An 18,049-nucleotide genomic window follows, 5' to 3' on the forward strand; every position below is an offset into this window, starting at 1 on the left:
AATTGTAGCCTTAAACTAATTGATCGAGTGCAGCCAAAGCCTCAGTTTTAGCTCGGGCACAATTACTTCCATGCCTGTCGGGATGCTCTCCTCTATAGCTCGCAGTTCTAAACCGCGAAATTTTGAGTACCGGTGCCGGTTCGATAAATAATTTCTTGTCTCGATTCAAGTTTTGGAATTATTTCAAAATGGCTGTCACATGGGGTTTCCCAAAGTCTACACAGAATCCCTTTTGTCGTCATAGAAAACAAGCAGACAAACCGCCTCATGGGAAGCGGTCACCGGCGCCCATGGACATACTTAAGCAGAGTATGAGCAGCCATTTATGCGTTAAAAGTTAAAAGATTACTTATATACATAGAAAGCCGTTCAAGATGTTCAATATGAGAGATAGTTAGTTAAATAAAAAAAAATAATATTATAGGACATTATTACACAAATTGACTAAGTCCCACAGTAAGCTCAATAAGGGTTGTGTTGAGGGTACTTAGACAACAATATATATAATATATAAATATTAATAAATACTTAAATATATAGAAAACACACATGACTCAGGAACAAATATCCATGCTCATCACACGAATAAATGCCCTTACCAGGATTTGAACCCGGGACCATCGGCTTCGTATGTAGGGTTACCGTCTAGGCCAAACCGGTCGTTAAACTTAAACTAGTTAAAGCAAAAGATCTGCCCTAGCTTTCTGACTCTGCTCAGAACGTATACGCATTATGTACATTTGTAGTCATTTAAAATATCATATCTATATTTGATAACCAGCATCCGCAAACCGCAACAGAGCTACGAACCGAACTCGTAATATATTCATGGAGGCGACGCCGCAGTGAAATAAATAAGACGATAAATAACCACTCCATTCTTCACGCTCGTCGTGGCTCCGTGGCGCGCGGTGAATACCAAATATAGGAGAACCTCGATACCAGGAATTTTAGGGGAAATGACACAAAAGTTCGTGTTAACGAGATTTCATCTTATCGAGAGAGAAACTTGGAGTGTTTCTTACAGGTTTTTGTTCATCTGAAAACGGTTTGGAGTTAGACAGGCCAATTCGAACGTACACGGATATAAAACCGATAATAGAATGATATTGGAATCAAATCAGTTAGCTGTCTTTCGCGCGGGCTTATCACTCGCACTAATACAAGAATGGACAAGTCAGAGCGCAATAAACGTGCGAACGACAGTTAACTGATGTGATTCCAATATCGTGCAATACAAATGCAGATCCGAATTGGCCTGAGAAACGTAAAACAAATAAACCTTTTTTAGAGGAGTTTTAGTAGCGTACAGACTTTTTTCTTCCAGTATTAAGAAATAAAGGTTTTGCGTTATAGAGAGTCAGATTTAATGAGTTAAGAAGGTTTCAATTTTAAGGGATACCTGTGAAAAGAATCGTGGTTAGGTACTTCATCATAAAAAGGTTAATAATTTGAGATGAAAAGGGCATTTGATTCCGTGTTAACGAGGATTTAGACTAATGAGGTTCGAGTTACCGAGGTTCCGCTATATCGGGATAGGTTGTAAGAGTAACTGTTGGATTGTGTACAGATGCGTTCGGATATGGAATGGGCGGTGTGTTCATGCATGTTTACGATCCTTTGAGTTCGGGCTTTGAGGAGTTAATGCAAATATCGTTTAATAGTTGTAGTTGTAGGAGTATTTTTCATATCGTGATGGTGGTGAACAAGAGCATGAACTACTGGATAAGCTAGAACTACACAACAAAAATGAAAGTCATTCCAGTTCTAGAGCAGAGCCCAACTGGGGAAGTAGCTCCACCTTACAGAAAACAGCAGCCAAATAACACTAGACCCTACTGATAGTGTTGTGTTCCTGCCGGTGAGTAAGGTTGCCAGAGCTCAACTAGGGGGGGGGGGGGGCGCGGGTTTAGGGTCGGCAACGCGTATGTAACTCCTCTGGAGTTGCAGGCGTACACAGGCTACGGAGACTGCTTACCATCAGGCGGGCCGTATGCTTGTTTGCCACCGATGTAGTATAAAAAAAAAACTAAGTAATGCTATATTACGTGTTAAGTTATTTTATAAGGAAAAATATACGTCATATTTTGTTGTAAAATATGACGTATATTTTTAATATATTTAAATATACCCTTCGAATATGTGGTCGTATTAAAATATACGATGTACAAAAGTGTTCTCATTAATTTCTAGCAGTTGGAACATTTGTAAATAAATACCAAAATTAGTGGTAGTGCAGTACGAATATAATTTGAATTGCCTAAACTTTGGCGATTTTCGCAACGGTTATTGTTTCGCTCGCTTGTTGTAATATTACTAGGTTAGCCATGTTAGGTAAATTATTCTGAAACATAATTGAAAATAGTGGTGGGTATTACTATTGTTTAATTTTGTTTATTTTGGTAACTATTAGAGTTAACAACTTTTCACGCATCAGTAATTCGGGTAGCATTTTGTAGGCAGCGTAGCATGTTATGGATTAAGGGCGTTATCACACTTGCGATTTGTGAGCGAGTTGAAAGCGAAGCGAGAGCGAAGTGAGTTCGCCGCGAGTGCGTAGCAATTCGTTGTTTAACCCCTGACGCAAAAGAGGAGTTATAAATTTGACCGCTATGTGTAGGGCTGTCTTAATCGGGTAAACCGATTTAAATTCGGTATTTTTTTTATGAAAGATTTTCTAGCGCCAGTAGTTAGACATATTTTATCAAAATCGGTTCATCCATTTTTGTATACTACGTCAGTGGCAAACAAGCATACGGCCTCAAAAAATGGTATAAAAATATACTTAGTTATGTTTAAAAAAACACATGTGTTTTACTTTCCTCGTATTCGAAATGAAAAGTATATTGTTTAACTCGAGTGAAAGGCATCATTTCAGCCTCGGACTATTGGCGCTTTCACTGCGTTCGAGCGCCAAACTACCTCGTCCTTTCGTCCCTTGGTTAACAATCTACAATGAATGCATAGTCTGATACATTATTCTTAATGCTGACTGTAATTATAATTAATTGGCTACTTGACTGTTTTTTTGTAAATAATGTCAAACGATCTTGATTTTCCTAAGGATCAAGTGTCTATATGGGACTCATGGCATTTAAGCAAAACAAAGATCAGAAATGAGAGTTAAAGTCTGACGCTCGCACTCGACGATTGAAACGCCTCTAACAAAATGATAAGGTGATGTGACGTCACATCATATAAGTCTGTCCTAAATGTATGGAAGATCAAGGAAATTGCCATTTTGACCCTGAAATATTGCGTTTATGTGTATAGTTGTCATACAATTTATTTTTCAATAAAATGTAAGGATCCTTGTATTTTTTTATAATCTCAATATCATGTTTTAAATTCCACTTTTTTATAATGGATGGCTCATTTTCTATCCATTTAACTAAATTTTGTTATAATATTCAACATGTGTCAAGTACCCAATTCCATCACTAAGTTTTTTTTTTAAATTTAGATGATTAAAAAAAATGTGCGTCCGTTTAAACTCCGCTGTCGCTTCTTTTTTTCATACACTATAAGTTCCACTTTGACCAAATTCACACGGGTGCACAAAAATGTCTATGACTAAAAAAGACAAACATCACATTACTGCCACGTGACTGATATTTCATACGAATATGAAGTTTATTGCTTTTTAAATACAAACTTTATTTTGGCGAGCATGGCGACCATTACACTGGTCATAATGGGGTACGGGTATCTCGTCAGTAAATAATGACCCGGGTGTGTATTCGCAATGCCTATGTAGTAAGGGTAAGTGTTCGTTTGAGGCTAACCAATATACGGAGGTATGTAGCGTATGGAACTGTCTGCAATTTGTTTTAGACGACCGTCTCGATTGTTCCTTGGGTCAAAATAAGCTGATTAGCCACAAGACTGTTGCATTGTATTGTAATACGGGCGATTTTCCGCAACTCGACGACTGGCGCCTATTTTGCGTGAAGGGGAGCGCTACTCTTGCCATCCAATCCTATCAAACCTTTGATGTTCAGTAGGAGCTCGGGGAGGTCTCTCGGGGATCCGAGATGTTTTGCCCTGTATGGGGCCACTCCGCTGCATTCCAGCACCACGTGAGAGGCTGTGTCTCCATGCATCCTCGGCATAGGGGCCTGTCTGTGACACCTGTAATAAAAATATGTTTGTAGTCACGAGACTAACTACCTAAAGGTTGTCTGGAAGAGATCGCTTTTTAGCGATAAGACCGCCTGTTGTTACCTGGTTCTATTTTCCTTTAAAAATCATTTGTAGTTTTACTGTATGTAAAATGTATAATTGTTGGTGCAATAAAGAATATTTACTTACTTACTTACTTACTTAACTAGGGGGGAAAGATCGGTCCGATTGTCAAGTCTACACCATACGGTTCAGCTTTGCCTACCCGTATCTTTATCAAGTTTAGTAGCCACGATTTTCTTATAAATTAAAGACGAAGAATTGATTTGCGAAGCATCGATCCAGGGCAAAGAGTTGCCGCCTTTGGTATTTTCGGACCGACAATACAGAACACGGGGGAGATTATCGAAAGACCTAACGTCATGGGGTTCACATGATGGGGTGTTGTAACGGACGGGCAAATACGGAATCCTACACTGAGCGTAGCCAGACACGATCTTGGCTTTTGTTTCTAACCTGTTAATTTCCAGAAGGTAAACTAAGAATTCATATAAGCAGATCACTATTGCAAGTGTCGCAAAAATAAGAAAAATGAAATTTTAGTTACCACGTTTACAGATTAACGGTGCCCAGCTTTGCTTGACGAAGACACGCCGGAGACGGAAACCCTGACCGATTATCGGGAGTACTCGAATCCGTGGGGTGGTTACTTCCCAACAGCTCGCCACAAGCTTATTATGATTGCAATCCATTGCAGTGCTACAGCGTCATAATTCGATAAAGAGATGAGCTCTTCTCGGCGGAGCAATGTCCAATAATCTGTTCTGTTGGTTTTTCCGTTTCATGTTGACAGTCTGATACGACACGACGTTGATTTTTGAGCGCGCGGTTGTTTTACGCGATACGAGTAAACGGTACTTAGGAAAAATGACAATGCGCTTACCGCTGCGTTCACCGCATAAAACAATGTAGTGTTATTAGATTATCTGACGTGGGTGTGTGGCAAACGCATCGCGTTTAACGCTGCGTTCATCGCATAAAACAACCCCGCACTTTACTTAATTTATATGTATACTCAATTCCTCTTTGCATCAACTCTCCCTTCTATGATGATATTGATGCATTTTTCCTCATCTCATATCTATGGTTCTCAATAAATTTCTCTTGTCTTCTATTATAGGTAATTAATAGGTACGTATAACATATTGTTATAAGGTACACTGTAGTCGCCTGGGCTATAACCGCGAAAATTGAAGTTCGTCAATTGCGGGCATTTTTCTCTGTCACTCTAATTACGTCTTAGTGAGAGTAAAAGGGAAAGATCCCCGCAATTTGCGAATTCCAGTTTTCGCGGCAGGCCCCGGATTCGAATGCTTGCCAAGCTACAATAACGTTCCGCTAGAGGTTATCTCACGCGAGTCCGTGATATGAACATTTCCATATTTTATACGCCGGTCATTTTTAAATATGAATTTCTTCATATTTTCCGGCGGGTGGAGTGCGTTTATATGTTTTAGGGCATGTTATTTGGGCGGCTTCATGATGAAGGGATGTTTTAATTTAGGTTCACTACCAGCGTGTATGTATTTAACGACCGGTCTGGCCTAGTGGGTAGTGACTCTCCCTATGAAGCCGATGGTCCTGAGTTCGAATCCCGGTAAGGCCATTTATTTGTGTGATGAGCACAGATATTTGTTTCTGAGTTATGGGTATTTTCTATGAATTGTCAAGTTATTTGTGAAAGTAACATTAAAGTGTTACCTAAGTTGTTGACTAGTATTTATCATGTATACAGAGTTTAAAAAGACTTACGGAAAGCAATTTCCCTGCAACACATCATATCGCGCTTTATTACGAGAACGATTTAACTTGCGCTAACTTTGATTTATTACTCACACAGAGTTCATCTCCATCGGGATTTTGATGACACAAATTCATACTTTTCACACAACTAACGAAAAAGGAACAATCATGTTTTCTGAGTGTAAGTATTGTTTAGATATATCAATTTCTTTGGTGTGCCTTATAATCCAAACGGTGTCAAAATGTCATTTTATTCGTTCCAGTTTAGTAAGTATACCTTTGACAGGTTTCAATATTATTTAATATATTATCTGCAAAAACTCTTTCTAAAATATCATTTTTATATAATAGATATCTTGTTTAAAGACAAAGTTTTGAAATTATTCCGGAAAGCAATTTCCCTGGCAACATCATATCGCGTAACGATTTACCTGGGCGCTAACTTTGATTTATTACTCGCATATAGTGCATTTCCATCCGGGGTTTGATTGCAAACTTGCATACTTCTCACACTACTAACGAAAAAGAGAGAATCATGTTTTAAGTGTATTGTTGACGAATTGTTATAGTTTAGAAATTGATATTATTCAATATGTTATTCGACGGAAGTAAAAAGAAACTCTTTTCAAATAAGTAACTTTTTTTTAAATAAATTTTGGTACATGTGTGTGTTTATAACTTTGTATCTAAAGTTCCGAAAGGCTTCCGGAAAGCAATTTCCGTGGCAACGTCATATCGCGCATTATTACTGGAACGATTTACCTCAGCGCTAACTTTGATTTATTACTTACACAGAGTGCATCGATCTGGTATTTTGATGGCAAAATTGCATACTTTTTCACGTTTGTATTGTTACTTATTTATCTTTGTTGTGTAGGAGATGGATTATACGTTTATTGGGTTGGACAGGTTTAGAATGTGAAATATGAACAAATTGTTTTAGTCTTATTCAAGTTTACGTTTAACCTTTTCGCCGCCACATCAATGAGCTAACAAAGTGTCATCAACGCCATGTCTTTTTTTTTTATACTATGTCGGTGGCAAACAAGCACACGGCCCGCCTGATGGTACATGCGCGTTGCCGACCCTAACCCCCCCCCCCCCCCCCCCCCCCCTTCGTTGAGCTCTGGCAACCTTACTCACCGGCAGGAACACAACACTATGAGTAGGGTCTAGTGTTATTTGGCTGCGGTTTTCTGTAAGCACGTAGACAACCCATATAACATGTCAAGAATGGAGTCTGGAATTAGAAGGAGTGAAATGTCTTATGGTAGAACTGTTTCAAAAGTGTCCAGCTGTCAGCATAAATAATAGTTTCAAATCTCTCCAGAGTAGCGCTAGAGTAGCTAAGAACTTAGGCGTTATTGACGGAGTGAAGTGCGTTGTTGATTTGATTTTTTTTTAAGGTTTTTTGATGACACTTTTTGGTACATGGAGATTTCATTCCTTACCTCCACCTTCCATAATGTCAAGTGGTGGCTTGCAAATTGTACTGACTTTATATCAAGTCAGTAGCGGCGAAAAGGTTCAAGTTATTGATTTATTTCTTTTGAGTGGTATTTCTGTATTTAAGTACCTACTTTTTCTTATATTTCAGCCTTTTTGCAACTATTAATGTTTGCGTATATATATCTTATCTCATGGTTTTCGGGGGCCCATGCGGATACACTTCGACCCATAGGTCGATTTTTTGTGTAATTACCCCCTTAGGAAAGGTTCGTCAGCTACTCAAGAGCTTATTTTCTTTGACCATCTTCATGCTCTCCGATCATCTCATTGCGTATTTTTAACAAATTCAAATCTTTTCATACATTCACGTAGCATTTGCGCCAATGTATTGTGTATGCCAATGTAATGAAGCGCTGGTGGCCTAGCGGTAAGAGCGTGCGACTTGCAATCTGGACCCAGAGAGAGAGACCCAGAATCTGGAGGACTCGGGTTCAAACCCCGACTCATACGAATGAGTTTTTCGGAACTTATGTACGAAATATTTTGATCGACCGTCAACTTCGCTCTTCTGGCAATATGTCTCTGTCCATCCCTCTTCACCGGACCGGGTTCATGCTAAATTTGTTCACCGTGCAGGTGGCGCGTCTTTGGAATGGACTTCCTTTTAACATCAAAAATGCGCCAAATGAGTTCGCTTTCAAAAAATCATTACGTGTTTTCTTTGCTATATATATATATAGTATATGTGGGTATTATATTTTTATGTATATGTTATTATATGTATTTTTGTTTGATTTGTTTTATTGTTGTAATTGTAGCACCGCTCACAATCTCTCTGCCTTAAGGTTGACTGGTAGCGAATGCCTCGTGGCATTAAGTCCGCCTTTTGTACTATAAGATTGTTTTTCTTCTGTGCAATAAGGATTAAATAAATAAATATTTACGAGTCGTTTTTCGGTGAAGGAAAACATAGCGAGAAGACCGAACTAATGCCAATAAGGCCTAATTTACTCTTTGGGTTGGAAGGAGAGATGGCAGCCGCTTTCGTTAAAACTAGTGCCTACGCCAATTTTTGGGATAAGTTGCCAAGCGGACCCCAGGCTCCCATAAGCATGATATACGGCAAGTTATGCTAACTTTAGTTTATTATGATCAGTGATCGGAACTATGGGAGTAAAACTTTAACAAAACTTATCAAGCGGACGTAAAAAGAGTGCTTATAGTCTTAAAAATATTCGAATATCTATGAATGTAAATATTTTTATGGCTGTAAGTACTATACTATTCCTATCCCTATGGACATGAATATTTTTAGGGCTGTATGCACTATTTTATGTCCGCTTAACAAGTTTTGTTAAAGTTTTACTCCCATAGTTCCGATCACTGATTATGATTATATCCAGAGCACTTTGCGCGTAGTTTTGTTCGTGAGCGACAATTCTATAATTGCCTTGCAATTGATATATAAACTGTAGAGAAACAGAATATGAACTGAAAATCTAATTTCAATTTGATATTCTAGAATATAGTGTGAATCTGAACTATTATAACACTTTCACAGTATCCAAAACAATTTCATAGACAATATCAAAGTTTAATTTCATGGGAGCGCTACGCTTTATTAGTTGGTTTATCACTTCACCCCGCAGCCAGAACTGGGTTAGTGTTATATTCGCGTGCCCTCACCGAGCGTAGTTAGGGTTCCGTAGTCGTAACATTTTCATATGAAATTCAAGTTTTTTTTTTGATAATTGAAATTGGATAGCCGCTCGAAATGGCATAAATGTGGCCTCGTAATGGCTGATATTTACTTATTATAAAATATTTTTTTAATAAATTAGTTATAAAGTAGCTTCCATGTATTTTGGAGCCTATAAATTATTTTCCTACGCACCAACTGGTAAAGGCCTCCTTGATTGTTCAAAAACGAATGAAAAAGTTGCATTTTATCCACACGTGGGGCAATGTAATCAGCTGGTAATTTTGAGTTGTTTCCTTATTTTAGCTGATAGAATTGACTTTTAAAAGATTATTTTGAATGATAAATTTTATACTTATTACGTTCATTTAGATTTGATTTGGTTTATGTTTTCGGTAGTTCATAGTTAGTATTTTCCTCGCATTGGTGTGTTAATTTTTTTGTATTTCACTCGGAGACAAAGTTTGTTTTACTCTCGTGCCTTGAAACCCTCGCAACGCTCAAGATTCCACTTCTCGCACCACTCGCTACACACGTGGTTCAATTTTGAAATCATCCGCTTGTTCGGGTATCAATATTAGCACGAACGGTTAAACAACAACTTGATATTTCTGTTTCGTCATGAAATCTTCACCTTTTGCAATGTCCAAAGAAAAGACGCCGGTTTTACCCGAAGCGTTTTGACACATATTAGCCGTGAGTTACCTTTCCAAATAAATACAAACTTTATTCTGATTTTTTTAAACTTATAGATACTTAATTAGACGACCGGTTTGGCCTAGTGGGTAGTGACCCTGCCTACGAAGCTGATGGTCCCGGGTTCAAATCCTGGTAAGGGCATTTATTCGTGTGATGAGCATGGATATTTGTTCCTGAGTCATGGATGTTTTCTATGTAGTTAAGTATTTATAAATATTTATATATTATATATATCGTTGTCTAAGTACCCTCAACACAAGCCTTATTGAGCTTACTGTGGGACTTAGTCAATTTGTGTAAGAATGTCCTATAATATTTATTTATTTATTATTTATTAATTAATAGAATCAGGCGTCACTTTGCGGAAATCCATGCTAATTAAAGCAAGAAATATTACTTTGCTAATCCGCGAGAAAATAACGTGTTAGTCAAACAGTGCTAACCCGATATACTTACTTGCGTATTTTTACATGCAATTAATATTCCCACCCTCCCACCGCAAAAATAAATACGCAAATAAATATAACAACCCACCACCAAAAGTACAAAACTCGACACGTGTTTCGCCTCTCTACGAGGCATCCTCAGGAGATGCTGGAGATGTTGACGGTCTGACACCCGACAACTGACTAACACGTTATTTTCTCGCGAATTAGCAAAGTAATATTTCTTGCTTTAATTATAGATACTTACTGTGAAGTCAGGCGTGTCGTATCGTAGCTAGAATACAAAAAGCCTTACCAAGACAGAAAAGTGAGCAGATTTTATTTGTGATATCCGTCTGACTTTAAATCAGACATTCCCAACTGTTTTTAAGTCTTAAATAAATAAATAAACATTATAGGACATTATTACACAAATTGACTAAGTCCCACAGTAAGCTCAATAAGGCTTGTGTTGAGAGTACTAAGACAACGATATATATAATATATATATCGAAGTCTTGGTGCAAAACCTTCTATAAGTGACTCCGATTTAAACTTGACCACATAAAACTTTAGCCAACTGCGACGGGTAATGGCGTTCATAATTACGTTAAGGCGTGTGGACGTGGACGAAGGCGTTAACAGGAGTTATTTAATGCCACCCACGAAATTAGAAAGGTTGGCTAAGTAATATACAATTATACACCTCAGGCCAGATGTGGAAACAACGTCGTTTTCTTCAATATTCCACATTTCTATTGTATTGTACATATTGGTAACCAAAAACTAACATTAAGCAAAAATACATTCTAAATATTGCAGTAAGTTAGTTAGTAAGTTGTAATAAAAACCGGCCAAGAGCATGTCGGGCCACGCTCAGTGTAGGGTTCCGTAGTTACTCTTCCGTCACAATAAGCTAAACTGGAGCTTAAAGTATAGTAATTTGTTAACCAAGGGATGAGACGGTACCTTTCACCCGAGTTAAACAAATAGGCAAATTTGCATAATCAGTACCTAATTAAAGTAAGTCTTTTTACTATGAAGGGATAACTTTTTGCGATAACTCAAAAACAGCTAAACTGATCATGTCCGCTATAGTTTTCATTTAATATCTTTCTTAAGCTTTAATTCCACGATTTTTTTCATATTTTTTGGACCTATGGTTTAAAAGTTAGAGGGGGGGGACACATTTTTTTTTCTTCCGGAGCGATTATCTCCGAATATATTCACTTTATCAAAAAATGTTTCTTGAAAACCCCTATTAGTTTTGACAGACCTTTCCAACGATACCCCACACTCTAGGGTTGAAGCGAAAAAAAATTTCACCCCTACTTTACGTGTAGGGGAGGTACCCTAAAAAAATTAAATTTTTAGATTTTATTGTACGACTTTGTCGGCTTTATTGATTTATATATCCATGCCAAATTTCAGCATTCTAGCACTAACGATCACGGAGCAAAGCCTCGGACAGACAGACAGACAGACAGACAGACGGACATGGCGAAACTATAAGGGTTCCTAGTTGACTACGGAACCCTAAAAAGACAAAATAATAGATTCCGAAAAAGTGATATACCTATCGCCATTTTAAATTGTCTTAAAAATGTTGAACTGGAAATTAATCGTAACCAGACTTTGAGTTATTTACTTTTAACTGATATTTTCAACATGTCGCCACTCAAACCGTGACTACTCATGTCTATCTGGAATTAGCAGCAGTTTCAAAAAAGTTTTAGGTTAGTAGAGATCCTTAAATTATAAGTATTTTTATATAAGTGTACCGGTATAACTAAAGTATGCTACTTTTAAGGTATTTATCTATGGGCCACTAGTTGCCTGACATAAAGTTTTTCATCGTCATTTTCTTTTCTACTTGGTTTGAACTTTTAGACTAAGTGGATATATCTCACTTTCTTTTAAATTCTACTGTACGGTATTGTTTCATTATCTATGTTACTTAACCTAGATCTCCTCAATCAAAGTACTTAATTAAAAAATATTTTATTTTAAACTAAAAGCGTTAGTCCAGACAGACACAAAGAAGATATTTACTCCACTCCTCAACCTTACTAAGAACCTTATATCATTTGAATAAGGTTCTAAATCGAAATATTGGAAGATATTGACCTGAGGGCCTAAACTTGCATAGTTCGTCGGGAACCGTTAGACTGTAAACTCTTTGTGGCATCCCAATTGGTACCTTTATTTGCAAAGGATAAGTTTATGCATGATTAGTTTCACGAAAAGAGCTTAGAAGTAGGTACACTTGCGTGCACAATGAAGTTTTACAAATATGTAAATATACAGTGCTGCGGGCAGTGATTTAATCGCCTTAGGTTGCATGTTAGCTGTGACTGCTACATAATGGAAGGCATTAAAACACGAGTGTGGGTTTATGAAACGAATGAAATGAGTTTCATAAAAGGATCACACAAATTACTGACCGCAGCACTGCATATTTACGTATTTGTAAAATTAGTTTCAACAAAACAAAACAATTTTATACTTACAAACTAAAAGATAAAAAGAAAGAAAGAAAGAAGAATGAAGACTTTTCACGCATGTCACGCATCCGTAGTTTTTTTTTTAATTCAGAGACAAACTAGAATTGGGGGTCTACTGCCACATCATTCGATATCAAGTAACATGCGAGATTCGTCAAAAAAAATCGACTGATATTAGAATAGAGGTCAAATCAATTTCCTCTGTTTCTCAGAGGTGTTCCCTAACTATGAATATAAATTTTGGATATCGATAACGTAAAGTGAAAATTACGATTCAACTGCAGGTGAAGGTACTTTGTTCACATAGACTATCAGTTTATTGCTTTTGAATATATTATAGGGAAGTTATAATATGGAATTAGATAAAAGGTATTACATGTCAATGCGGAGAAGACCGGCATAACATTTTTGGTTGTGAAAACCGTCATAGGACAAAAACTCTCATATTTGTAGAAGTACAACAAGTACTTTGCTGATACACATGTTCTGTATGTGTACAAATGCCAGAGTTAGAAGCGGCGATAGAGCTTGTAGACGGTCTTTTCGATGGACGGTCCTCCCAACATAGACTACCTTCAAATTTAACTAATAATTGACTGAGCGATAGTGATTTTAGATTGGGCAAAAACCCTTTCGTATGTCCGGATGTTCTCCTCTACAGGGCTATAACCGCGGAAATCGAAAGTCGGCCATTTTTCTCTGTCACTCTAAATACGTCTTAATGAGAGTAAAAGAGAAAGATCCCCGCAATTAGCGAATTTCGGTTTTCACGGTTTCATTTCTTGACCGACTCGTGTGAAATTTTGTGAGCAAAGTTCGGTAATTATCTGCGGTTTCGTTTTTTGGAAAATATTCAAAATGGCGGTTAAAGGACTTAGCGGTAGCAGTAGGGTCTATGGCACTTGAGTCTGCTGTGAGCTCGTAGTGATAATGATTCAACGAAGTATTTTATATTTTTAAATTTTTTATGCTTGTCGTCTTAATGTTGTTGTTGTTGTTGTTGGTGTGGTGTTGTTGTGTTTTTGTTGTTGTGTTGTTGTGGCTCACAGCCACTAGTAATTAATACGTAAAATACCACTAAATAGGTATATATTACTAAACAAAGCTGTGTTTTATATCTCGGATAACAAAACAGTTCCATTAACTATCTTACTCGTGCTACCCAACCTTCCTGCTCCCTTGTTATTTGGCAAAGTATATAAGATTTATATAACAAAATATAAGATCAAATTGGTATATTTATATTAATATTATATGTGGCATTATCTAGGAAAAGGGACCTTATTGTTGATGGCGCTTACGCCGCACTGCGTCGCGCAGCGTTGTATTTGTATCGGACCATCGTTTATAACGGCGGAAGCGCCATCGACAATAAGGTCCCTTTTCATGGATAACGTCACATATGTCCAAAAAAACATAGAAAAGAGCTGATACTTATCTCGTAAAAAAACTGCACCGAAAATGATCCATCCCTTTGAGAGCTACGATGCTACAGCTAGACACTCAGACAGACATTGGCGACAAACATTTTTTTATTATTATTCAAATCTCTCTACCTCTTTTTTTGCGTCATATCGTCGCTGTACTTACTCAAACTCGTAACAGATATACGTATCTAATATATAGATACGAGGTTGACTAAGTATAGCGACGATATGTTGAAAATGTTCCTAATTAGAAAATTGTCCAAAAAGTTAAGGGTAAAATAGCCTTTTCCGGTAGAACAGTCAAACGCGTCAAAGGAGAGCGCCGAGATGCACACAATGTCCGCCCGCGGATACCTGTGTCTATTCCACGTTACTTTTGCGATCTTGAGCGGTATTTTACTTTTTAATTAGTTAAGTATCCTTACCATGATTTTGACATTTTCCCCATTTACCGGAACTGCGCCTCATTTTTTTCGTAGGCAGAATATAAATAGGCTGCAGGCAGCAAATATAATTTAGTGAGAAACAATTTAAGTTGGTTAAAAAGCAATAGAGTATCTAATAACTCGCTTATATCAATAAATTGGAGGTATTGGGCTTAAGGTAACTATAGCTGATAACTTGTAAATATGTATTTGTCGAAAGATGTAGCAATGATAATTATGACAATTTAGTGCATTTATTTAGAAGGCCGAAATGAGTTTGTCAGCATCGCGCCCGAGAACGCAACTTGTTCATAATATTCAAATAAGTATTTAAACTTGTTCCACGCGCGTTTACGCGGCTATCTCTTAAATAAGAATCTTGCCGTTTACAAAGGCAGTAATGTATTTCTAACATAAACCTTTAGGCAAAATATTATGGCACTATCGTTCAACTCAAGGCTAGGAACCGGTTTATAAAATACCGGTAAAACGGGTTTATTTCGGTTTTCCTCCGAATTTTTATAAGAACGCGAACGTTTTAGCGTTCTTCTTCTTTTCATCCTGTTACCCCCTGCTGGGAACCTTATTGTAACCTAAAAAACCGGTTTATTTGACGAATGACGAAACGGCTGGCCGGACTGGTGATGGTGGTGTGTCACGTAAACATAGACACCAACATAAAAAAAACCGGTTTTTATTGATCCGCTGCATTGGTGGACAAAACTCCACACTGTAGCAAAATAAATATGTAGGTTTAAATTAGTTTGTAATTCCACTAACACTATTTTAAAAGTTAAATGTAAATGCAACTAACAAGTGTGGACTGAACGAAGATGTAGTGACAAAAATTGAGAAAGGTATCTTGAGATGGTTTGGACACGTGGAAAGAATGAGTGAAAGAAGGTTAACAAAGAGAGTGTATAAGGGTGAAGTAGAAGAGGGAGCTGGAAGGGGTAGACCTCGGCGGACTTTCTCTGATCAAATCGGGGAAATCCTGAAGAAAGGCCAGGCCAAGAGCACCCTAAACCGACGAGCGCGTATGAGGAATGTCATGAAAGTGAAGGAAGCGAAAGAGGTATGTCAGGATCGTAGCAAGTGGAAATCCGTGGTCTCTGCCTACCCCTTCGGGAAATAGGCGTGATTATATGTATGTATGTAACTAACAACTATGGATTTTTATTCGAGATAAGAAAAAAATATTTATTGCTCTAAACCGGTTCTTTGACAAGAACTGTTCTAAAAAAACCGGTTTATAAATCACGGTTTTTCGAGCGAAACCAACATTAAAAAGTTTTGCGCTAAGCACATGATAAGATAATGATAACGGTTTTAAATTTTAACCGGTTTCCGAGCTTTGGTTCAACTAAGTTAATTGTCTTGTCTAGACCGCCTAAGTTGGTCCTCACCTCACCGTGAAGATCACTTATGCAAATGACAATCGCTGCCCAGATGCAGAAGCCATTATATCAAAGTGCAATGCATAATGTGCCCTCAAGGCTGGCAAAGTGATGAATAAATACATACAAGGCTAACTTAATTTTGCATTTTGAAGCGTATTTGGCCGTGCGAGCGTGTAGCGAGGCCGTTTCAGCTTGGAAAAGATAGTAAATAAATATTTACAAATATACCAAATAACATTATAAACGGGACTTAATCGCGTATTAAATTTTAAATTTACGTCCGACGTTTCGAGGACGGCGTTGTCCCCGTGGTCGTGGTGGTAACGAGAACGAATATCGACAGTTGAAAAATCGAATATCGTTAGTGCTGTGCCAATAAACAAGACCAAGTGCGGGTAGTTCGAAAAACTCACACGGCTAGAAGATGTTATCAACTTTAGCCAGTCTTCTCCGAGACCACGGGGACAACGCCGTCCTCGAAACGTCGGAGGTAAATTTAAAACTTAATACGCGATTAAGTCCCGTTTATATTAGTTAATAATGTGTAAAAATCGTGAAAGTTAAAATCAGTGTTATACCAAATAACAATCAGAGAAAACTAAAATACACAATTTATTTATCGGAAAAATTATAATAACACAAAAATGAAATTAGTTGCAGCATGTGCATTGCAGCAAAAATAAAAGGGTTCCCACTTGTAGTGTTTATGTTATTGAGCTATGGTGCGGGAGACGTAGTCTCGGGTTCACGGGTGGTGGGGCGACAGTCACGTGAGAGCCGTTGGTGAGAGCGGACGTGTCGATCCCAGCTACTGGTGACGTAACGAGCCGTATACTTGTTCCCCCTGTGTGTGTGAGTACTACACCACTCAGTTATACGCTTTTACCCTTTCGAGAAAAGCACTGATATGCTGCCAGGGGCCCATTTCTCGAACGGTATTAGAATAATATTATTAGTCCACGAACTGTTAAGTCGTATGGGTTACCATGACAACACACTAATATGAGACTAATACCGTTCGAGAAATGGGCCCCCCATTTCTCGAACGGTATAGAACATAGATCACGCTAAAGTTAAACTCATTCATGCAGATATATTTATACGGTATTACGAGTAAGCTGGTGTAAATGTGTTGATAGTAAAATGCATAAATTATTGGATAAAGATAGTTTATTTTCAAGAACTTATAAATGCTTAAGAACGTCAAATAAAGCTATACTGGCTCTGACTCGAGAAGATTTAAATCCCTCCTAAGTTGGAGGAGGGTATGCCAACATGAAGCAAAGGCAAGAAACTCCGCTGGACACATGTTTTCAAGACATTATTAACATGAATTAAATTGAATATGTTAAAGCTGTTCTGCTAAGTTACTCTTATTTTTGTGTATTCATAAGTTTCGTTAACTAGAAACTTTGTCAGAGAAAGACAACTAAGAATTTCCCTTTTTGTTCACATTAACCCCATGTGACTTGGACTTCAGCTAGAAAGTTTTGACTTTAGGACGGCAGTACAGTAGCCATAAAAAAAAATTGAGGTATTTTCCAAAAAATCTGAACTGTTTTTAAAAAAAAAAAAAAATTCAAAATTTAATCTGTTTATTTCAATTTTTTGTTGAGGTACAGTCAGCACTCAGTTATAATCTCTATATTTGGAGCACTTGTGACCAGTTCTAATATATTTAATCTGCGCCTCACGGGTTTGTATTTAAAATATCGCCTATAATTTCACAACATACTTCTTGATACTTTTTCCGTACTCTATACCTTAAAAGGCCTGTTTAAAGCTTCAAGTTCCTTTGTGGCCTCGGCCTTACTCTAGCCTCGCAAAAAGCTATCGTACGATTTGCCTTTTCCTCGGGTTTTTTAAAGGCTCCTATTTCACTTGGCCTAAGCAACGCTAAGATGTAAGGTCGGCAAAAACTTCTAAGCCCTTCATAAACTATTTTTTTTATACCATGACGGTGGCAAACAAGCATACGGCCGCCTGATGGTAAACAGTCACCGTAACCTATGGACGCCTGCAACACCAGAAGCATTACATGCGCATTGCTGACCCTTTAAAAACCTGTATACTCCTTTTATGAAGAACCCCTTACT

General features: G+C 37.7%; 1 protein-coding gene and 1 long non-coding RNA gene across 2 annotated transcripts in view; one reads left to right on the forward strand and one right to left on the reverse strand.

Annotated features, from left to right (window-relative positions):
• LOC133531254 (hemicentin-2-like) overlaps nucleotides 1-18,049 on the forward strand; it is a 247,491-nt gene that overhangs the window by 93,819 nt on the left and 135,623 nt on the right. The gene's annotated exons all lie outside the window — the stretch shown is intronic.
• LOC133531530 (uncharacterized) overlaps nucleotides 1-18,049 on the reverse strand; it is a 144,214-nt gene that overhangs the window by 80,169 nt on the left and 45,996 nt on the right. The window contains exon 2 of the long non-coding RNA XR_009801548.1: nucleotides 10,807-11,095. This is a non-coding gene — a long non-coding RNA (uncharacterized LOC133531530). The remainder of the gene's footprint in view (nucleotides 1-10,806; nucleotides 11,096-18,049) is intronic.

The sequence above is a fragment of the Cydia pomonella genome, chromosome 2 (assembly GCF_033807575.1).
Source record: "Cydia pomonella isolate Wapato2018A chromosome 2, ilCydPomo1, whole genome shotgun sequence".
NCBI classification, from domain to species: Eukaryota; Metazoa; Arthropoda; class Insecta; order Lepidoptera; family Tortricidae; genus Cydia; species Cydia pomonella.